General features: G+C 33.9%; 1 pseudogene; it reads left to right on the top strand.

Moving 5' to 3' along the window:
• On the top strand, positions 1-939 carry LOC129641541 (olfactory receptor 6C3-like; annotated as a pseudogene).
• The last annotated feature ends 8,112 nt before the right edge of the window (positions 940-9,051 follow it).

The raw sequence follows: 9,051 nt of genomic DNA on the forward strand, positions 1-9,051 counted from the left end.
ATGAGAAACCACACAATGCTTACAGAATTCGTCCTCTTGGGCATATCAGACAACCCAGAGCTTCAGGTTGTCATTTTTACCTTTTTATTTCTGGCTTATGTATTGAGTGTTGCTGGAAACCTAACCATCATCATTTTTACTTTAACAGACTGTCATCTAAAGACTCCAATGTATTATTTCCTCCGGAATTTCTCCTTCTTAGAAATTACATTCACCAGTGTTTCTATCCCCAGGTTTTTGGGGGCAATCATTACTAAAGTCAAGACTATTTCCTATAACAATTGCTTGGCTCAGTTATTTTTCTTCATCTTCATGGGTGTGTCTGAGTTTTTCCTTCTCACTGCCATGTCTTATGATTGATATGTTGCCATCTGCAAGCCTCTCCATTACACCACCATCATGAACAAGAAAATCTGCACTTTGCTGGTCTTTAGTTCATGGCTAGGGGGATTTCTTACCATTTTTCCACCACTCATGCTTATCCTTCAGCTAGATTTCTGTGCTTCCAACATAATTGATCACTTCTCCTGTGATTACTTCCCCATTTTGCAACTCGCATGCTCAGATACGTGGCTTTTAGAGATGACTGGCTTTTACTTTGCTTTTGTGACTCTGCTCTTCACATTGGCATTAGTGATTCTATCCTACATGTGCATTATTAGCACCATTTTGAGAATACCATCGGCTACTCAGAGGAAAAAGGCTTTCTCCACATGTTCCTCTCACATGATTGTCATTTCCATTTCTTATGGAAGCTGTATATTCATGTATGTCAAGCCTTCAGCAAAAGAAAGAGCTTCATTGACCAAAGGAGTAGCTATTCTCAACACTTCAATTGCCCCCATGTTAAATCCTTTTATTTATACCTTGAGGAATGAGCAAGTAAAACAAGCTTTGAAAAACTTGGTTCATAAAGTGATACTTTCTAGAAATAAATGAAAGTGTGTATTAACATGAATGAATGCAATTTAACTTCTACAGTGTCCACCTAGCTCCATCTCACAGATATCATCTGCACTGCTGAGCTCATTAGCTCAAACTTCCTTTTTAATGAAATTGACTATGCTGTGTCTTCCTTTCAAACTATCTATAGCTTCCATATAATCATGGACTTACAATTCCAAATAGAAAACCAGTAGCTTTAGAACATAAATCATTTTATCCATTATTCTGAATAATAAAAAAATCTCATATTGAATAAAAATATTTAATATGGTAATTTCTAAAGGAGTAAACATTGTTTTAATCAGCTTACTCTTAAATTTTATCTTTTGGTGCTAATATAGCAATTTCTTAAAGTTGTGGAATATGAAATAAATAATCAACAGCCATATTTTTTGCACACTGTCTGCAGTATCTGTCCAGATCTTTCCACTCATCTGATGTACTTGGATATTTATTTTCCTACTTTCAGATAACTAGAAGTTCATAAGATCTCATAATTCTTAGTTATGCTGAAGGCATGTGTTATGTTTATTTTATAAACTCTGCTTATGTATCTATATTATTTTTATAAATACCTAAAAAGGAATAGTTAGCTACCATGACTCTAATGCCACCTGAAAATTTAACAGGAATTTCTTGAATAATATTTCTTCATTAGAGAGCATTTATTGCATTATGTATGCTGAATTAAGTATGTTCTGTTTCATATCTTATGGAATCTTACAGTTATATGGCAAATTGCACGTGTGCTCAGTGTCCGACTTTTTGCAACCCATGGCTGTAGCCCACCAGGCTCCTTTGTCCCTGGGATTTCCCAGGCAAGAATACAGGAGTGGGTTGCCATTTCCTCTTCCAGGGGACCTTCCTGACCCAGGGATAGAACTTGAGTCTCCTGCATCTCCTCACTGGCAGGCGGATTCTTTACCACTGAGCCATCTGACAGGCTGTATGACAAATTAGGCATGATTATCCCATACACAAATGTGTAAATAGATGCTCAGAAAATTTGAGTGATTTGCCTAATTAGTCAATACTGCTGCAGCTGTTTAGTCGTGTCTGACTCTTTGTGACCCCATAGACTATAGGCCCCTAGGCTCCTCTGTCAATGCGGTTTCCCAGGCAAGAATACTGGAGTGAGTTGCCCTCGCCTTCTCCAATATAACTAGTATGATAGCTCAATTTAAAAAAGCAAACAAAAAGTGTTTATATGTGTGACTGTATACTTATTTGAAACTCTGTAAGGATCTGCAAATTTCGCACAGTGTTTACCAGGACCTGAATGATTCTATTGCCTTTCACCCCCATCATATTATTTGTGTGTATTTACATTAATATAATTATAGTCTACTTATCCAAGATACTAACTCCTAAAGTTATGCTTGGCATACAGATTAAAGCTTTAATCAAAACAAGATACTCTTCAATCTCTGTTGTGCTGAGCAAAAGAAGGAGTAGGAAAAAAGTATGGACTATTATACTTTTAATGTATAGCAGTATAATGGTAACAAAATTTTTTACTGGAAGACAGATTGAAAATAATGGAGTTAATGAATGTAGTTAGTTAAATGTGGTAGATTACCAGTTTAAAAAAAAGACATAGACTATTTTGTAGAAATCTGTACTAGGAATTACGGTAATTGGTTGCTAATATCTGTCTAAAAATGATGTCAAGGGAAAAGGCTTCACACTTAGTGTTGTTTTTTTGTTTGTTTGTTTTGGTTTCATTGGATACTGTTCTCAAGCTTTCTTTTCTAATCCCAATACTAATGTGTTTTATGTTTTATATTCCTTCGTGTTTTGTGCACATTTCTGTTCTGGCAATTTTGATTCGCAGAATTAGTTCCCTTGAGCCTATATGAGAGAGAATAGATAAAACATTCAGTAACTTGTGCTACTTAAAATCTATGCAGAAACGATTCCAGAGGGTTTTTAAACACCTGATATTTTTTCATCTTGCATATATTTATTTGTTATCATTCTCTATTGTCAAATAAACATATCCTCTCTGAATAAAAGAGAAATTTAAGACAAAAACATTGACAATAGAAAGCAAATTTGTGCAATGAGAAGAAATGTTTTTTGCAGAAATGGATTACAACCATGGTAGTTGCTAATATGTTTATATTGCAGCCACTCGAATGTTAGCGAACTTGTACAAAAATCAGAGGTAAGTCTGGCAAATAGATAGCAGTGAAAGTCTCTCAGATTTTATCAGTGACTTATTACTTATTGCCTGAACAAATTAAATAGGATAAGAGCTTGCTATACAGCGCAGGTGACTGTACTCAATCCTCTGTAATACCTATATGGAAAAAGAATCTAAAAAAGAGTGGATGTATGCATGTGTATAACTGATTCACTGTGCTGTGGAAGTGGTGGTGTTAGTCACTCAGTTATGTCCAGCTCTTTGTGGCCCTAAGGACTATATAGCCCACTCCTCTGTCCATAGAATTCCCAGGCAAGAATACTGGAGTGGGTTTCCATTTCCTTCTCCAGGGGACCTTCCAGACCCAGGGATCAAACCAGTCTCTCCTGAATTGGCAGGCAGATGTTTTACCACTGAGCCACCAAAGAAGCCCTCGCTATTAAATAAAGGCAGGTAATTATTATTTCGGTTGTTTGTTTCTAACTGAATATAGGCTTTGCAGTAATTTGTTTAAGAGAATAGACTTTAATTTCTGGTATATTCTTTGCTAGCTGTATAAAACATCGAAGGACAGAACCTAACTTAGCCTAGTTATTTATTTGGCAATAAAGATTAAAGTTTCATAGGTATGTTATAAGAGTTAAATGAAGTAAAAATACAAAAGTTATTATTTCACTGAAATAAGTGATACTTTTTCTAAAACACAATTGCTATGATTATCCCTCCCAGAGTTGAGAATTAATTACAATCAAAAGAATATTAAAGTAAATAAAAATAATAAGTCTTGTTAACATATATTAAGTGCCACATGATTTTAGAATACTTTCATTTATGTTATTGCAATTATTTCTAAGAAATACTTTTGAAATTTCAACTCCATTTTAAACACAGAAAACTGAAGCTTAAAATATTAAATAGCTCATCCAGAGTCATACATCCATAAATGGCCCATTTGTATTTTTAATTCATGTTTTTCTTACCACAATGTCCATATATTTTGTGTGATAATAATTTATCCTAGAATGCTATAACTAAGGAATTAATAGCCTGTTAATAATTTTAAGATAATAATTATAATAATAATTTTTAATTTACTTTCCCTTCATTGTTTAAATTATAGATCACTAACAAATGAACTGAAAGAGTGAGGTTATGAATTGATATTCACCACAAACCTTCAGAGATATAAATGTTACTATTTCTGGACTTCTTATTAAATGTGAATTATTATCCCTTTTTCCCCTTGTGTTGTCTCTGTGAACACTGGTAAGTATGCTGAGAATTGAGCCTGCCTATCCCTATTGAAATAAAGAAATGTAAATTAATCAGATTTCTTCATGGAAATAGTCCTCTAAAATAATTGTGAAAAAAAGAAGTATCTAATGAAACACTACTTCCAACCACTTGACTGGTTCTCCTGAGGAGTCTTTGCAACAGTCTTATGGACTCTGTGGGAGAGGGAGAGGGTGGGAAGATTTGGGAGAATGGCATTGAAACATGTAAAATATCATGTATGAAACGAGTTGCCAGTCCAGGTTCGATGCACGATACTGGATGCTTGGGGCTGGTGCACTGGGACGACCCAGAGGGATGGAATGGGGAGGGAGGAGGGAGGAGGGCTCAGGATGGGGAACACATGTATACCTGTGGCGGATTCATTTTGATATTTGGCAAATCTAATACAGTTATGTAAAGTTTAAAAATAAAATAAAATTTAAAAAAAAAAAAAAAAAGATGTGACAATTCTTAAAGGATCCTAGTGTCATGGCCCAAAGTTCAGAATGATTGAGCAGTGTCCAAGATAATATGAAGCCAAACTAAATGTTACATATGACATTTAATTAAACAACTTCCCTTTTCTTACTGCATTAACCTAAACCCGAAAACACCCTTTAAACTCACAAAGTACAAAGAAATAATGATGCAATGAATGAAGCACATTGCTTTTCTGGTATGATTTGTCAATGTTTTCTAACGACCTGCAATGAAGTTTAACTGAAGGAGAGAGAATTAGTAGATACAGTAAAAGTTGTACCAACTATACCTTCAAAGTCATTGCATTACTAAGAGATTTTTTCTCCCAGTGTACAAAAACATTTTTAAAAACAACAACAGCAAAACACACCAGAAATAAAATGGAACCAATCAAAGATGCCTATCTCAGTCTCTCAAAGGAATGTCTTTTATTCCTTTAAAAAGAATGTATTCATTAATATGGGGGTCTCTTTTTCAACTTGGGTATCAAAGAAATCATAAATTTATCTACAGTTTCATTGTCAATGTTAACATGATAATAGGGGTTTAGGAAGGGCAGGTCATAGGAATGTTTTCAGAATGACATTTTGAAGATGATTTGCAGTCATCTTATTAACAAATTAGAAATAATATTGCTGATTTTAATTTTGAATAGCTCAAAGAATCTGTCTCAAGGATTCTCAGAAAACAAGTAAGAATTGATTTTTATGAAATGAGTGGAAGGAAATACAAAGCTTGGTAACCTAAACTGCATTCTTCCAGAGGGAAATATGGACTTGCGTTCAGAAATAAAAGCCGAAAACATGAGTTAAATGCTTGGAGATATTCTTCATATTCTGTGTGAATTCATCTGTGGGATGGTTTAAATCTCTTGGAATCGTATATACCCTGTTAAACACTGAAATGTGTTTCTTTCAAAAGGCTGATGAATGAAGGAATGAATGCTGATAATTTTTTATCATGCTTACTTTATGTTAGATGAATAAAATCCATTGCATTTTCATAATTTTTTTACATACAAAGTTTCATATGCCACTCCCATTTTTCTGATGTTAAATCATCTCTTCCTAGAGTTTGCTTCAGCCCGTTTTCTCTGGCCTTGAAGACTGGCTATGTTAGTGTCCATTACCAGTAATGTTCATATGAATTCTTCTAATGTCTATTAATATCTTTATTCACAGCTCTTCATACATTCTGTCACAAGTTTAGTCAGCAGCAAAAAGTGTAAATCCTGATATTGTAATTCATCAAATAATTAAAACTGAAGAGGAAACTGAAGAGGAAAATGAATACGTAATGAAATTGAAATAGGCTTAAAAATACAGTGCAATGACACATAGTTCATCTTATAATAGTAATAATATAATTAAAAGGAAACCTGACTCTCCAATGCCTGAGGAAACTGAAGAGGAAAACAAATACATAATGAAATTGAAATAGGCTTAAAAATTCAGTGCAATGACCCATAGTTCATCATATAATAGTAATAATATAATTAAAAGGAAACCTGACTCTCCAATGCCTGTAGGTTATTGCAGAAATTTCAATCTTGAGATTGAAATCAAAATTTGTCAGTTTATGAGAATGTATTTTGTGAGTTCAAAGTGTTATGAAAAACTAGTGCTTTCAATGAAAGGCAAATCCTGATGAAGGAAGAGTGATGTTACTGAGCAGGAGTAGAGTTCATTAAAAGAATGAATTGTAAAGAAATTAAGGACATTGATTTTGAAATAATAGTTTACAATTTTTTTAATTATATATCAAAAATTTAGCTTCTTTTACATATTCTTTTTTTATAAATTTACTCAATAAAGGGTATTTAAGCAGATAATGCATCCTGAAAAGTAGGTAAAGTAGGAAAATATACCTTATAAATGAAGATAGAACTGACATGAAATATAGTCTAGAATTTGGCTTAAAAGAGAGTTGCACTTAGTGGCAGTATGAAATTCAACAACAAACTCAGAAGTAATTACTTACATAGATAAGTATTTATCTTAAATCTACTCTCACTATACTAGGCACTGGATCATGATGCCATAGCTTTGAGGATAAGACTTTGAGCTACACAGAGTAGAGAGGAGTTCATAGGAGATTCTGTACAATGTGAGGTGGGTTTGAAAGGATGAATATAAATTCCTACAGAACTCATACCATGACTATTACATGTTTTTGGGAATAAGGAAGAAGGTGATTTGAAAATCATTCAAATATTCTACCCTCTATGCTAGTCACATACATATATTTTATTTAATACAAGCTTCACAGTCTTTCTCAGAAAGGTTATTAATATTAATGAGGAGCAGAGAAATGAAGTGGCTATTGGTAGCAATGTTGATGTCTTGGCAAATATCTAACATGCCTCAAATGTGGTGATCAAATTCTAGCTGAAGATGAGACAGTGGATTGTTTGTGGAAAGTAGGGGAGCAATGATGGGTAGAGAAGGCAGATACATTGTGTTGGGAGAAGTGATCATGTACCCAAAGTGGAAGAATGAGGATAAGATTCACTTTCCCAGAATGCCTGTTGGGTACTCTACAGTCACATGGTTCTACTATATTTTCATTGCTGTTGTTGCTATTGTTCTTATGTGACTCTCTTGGTGCTAAATTTATGCACTACTACTTATCTTAGATGTAAGTTTTTACATAACGCAACATCTAAATCCTGAATGTTTTCAGCTCAGTGGATAGGGAATGTTTTTTCCATTGAACAAAGCCTTATAGCGGTTGTATTAACTGATAAGCATTTTTCAAAATGCTTCACATGTATTTGCTCATTTAATGGTCAAAATAACTTTCTGAAATAGACTTGTACTAGTGTGTATTTATAGATGGGCATGAAGGGTCTGAGTGACTTTCAGACCTAGTAAATGAATTGGATTAAAACCTACATATCCTCAGTCTTCAATATCATTTAAATTTTACCCCCCAAAGAAGAAAAATTAAAGCTCACTATTTCCAAAACATATACAAGTAAACATATTATTAACATTTACTTTCTTGAAGGACAATTGTCTTATTTATTAATCATCATCTTCATAATAACATAAAAGTAATATTTTAAATATAAAGGGAAATAGGTTGTATGAGAATAAAGTCCATAATGATGACACATAGTTATGCTGTAATATTATAAATTGTTGCCAGGGATTAAAATAATATCAACCTTAAGCTTACATGACTGTCTATCTCCTTTTCCCCTCTATCTCTAAAACCTGCAGTTGCCAGTGGCTTTAGCATTTCTGACTTCCAGTGAGGTAGTAAGAGTTGAAAAATCTGAAAGACTTCCTTGGTGGTCCAGTGGTTAAGACTTTGCCTTCGAATGAAGGAGGTGCTGGTTGGATTCCTGAAGGGGAATCTAGGATCCCACATGCATCACCTCAAAAAAAACCTCAACAGAAAAAGAATATTCTAACAAATTCAAAGATTTTAAAATCTTTTAAAACAAAGATTTTAAAAATGGTTCACATATAAAAATCTTAAAAAAAGGAAAAAACTGAGTGTTAACAAAACCTGATTTGCTGTTTTGTTGTTGTTTAGTCACTAAGTTGTGTTCAACTCCTTTGCAACCCTATGGACTGAGCATTCCAGGCTCCTCTGTCCATTCTCAGGCAAGAATCCTGGAGTGGTTTGCCATTTCCTTCTCCAGGGATCTTTCCAACCCAGGGATCAAACCTGCTTCTCCTGCATCACAGGCAGATACTTAACCTCTGAGCCACCAGAGAAGCCAAGGACAAAATAGTCATCTTTTTATTTAAAAATTGCAATATCTTTTCCATTTTAAAGAGTCTCAATATAATTAACATTTAAGTTACACAGGAGCAAAACTGTGTAGGCATTGGAATATTAGCACAAAGATTATTCTCATGAAACCTGGTGGGTATGTTTCTGAAAGTTCACAGGTAGTATTTGGTGTCAGAAAAAGTGTAGGAACAAATTCTTGCTCTATAAGCTTTGTGATATTTACAGTTTTAAACTTCCCTTAATCAAAGAGTATTTTACTTATTAAACTGAGGAAACTTAAGGATCAATGTCATTATCAATTTGCTTTATATTTCCCCTGAAGGTGAAATGATGACATGCTAATTTCATCAAATTCTAGGTCTACACTAGGATATTTGGTAATCCTCTATTCTAGTGTATTCCTTGTGCTTTCTCTTGTAGGTCTCCTGGAAGGAGAAAAACAAACAAGCAACTGAAGA

This window comes from Bubalus kerabau, chromosome 1 (genome assembly GCF_029407905.1).
Source record: "Bubalus kerabau isolate K-KA32 ecotype Philippines breed swamp buffalo chromosome 1, PCC_UOA_SB_1v2, whole genome shotgun sequence".
NCBI classification, from domain to species: domain Eukaryota; kingdom Metazoa; phylum Chordata; class Mammalia; order Artiodactyla; family Bovidae; genus Bubalus; species Bubalus kerabau.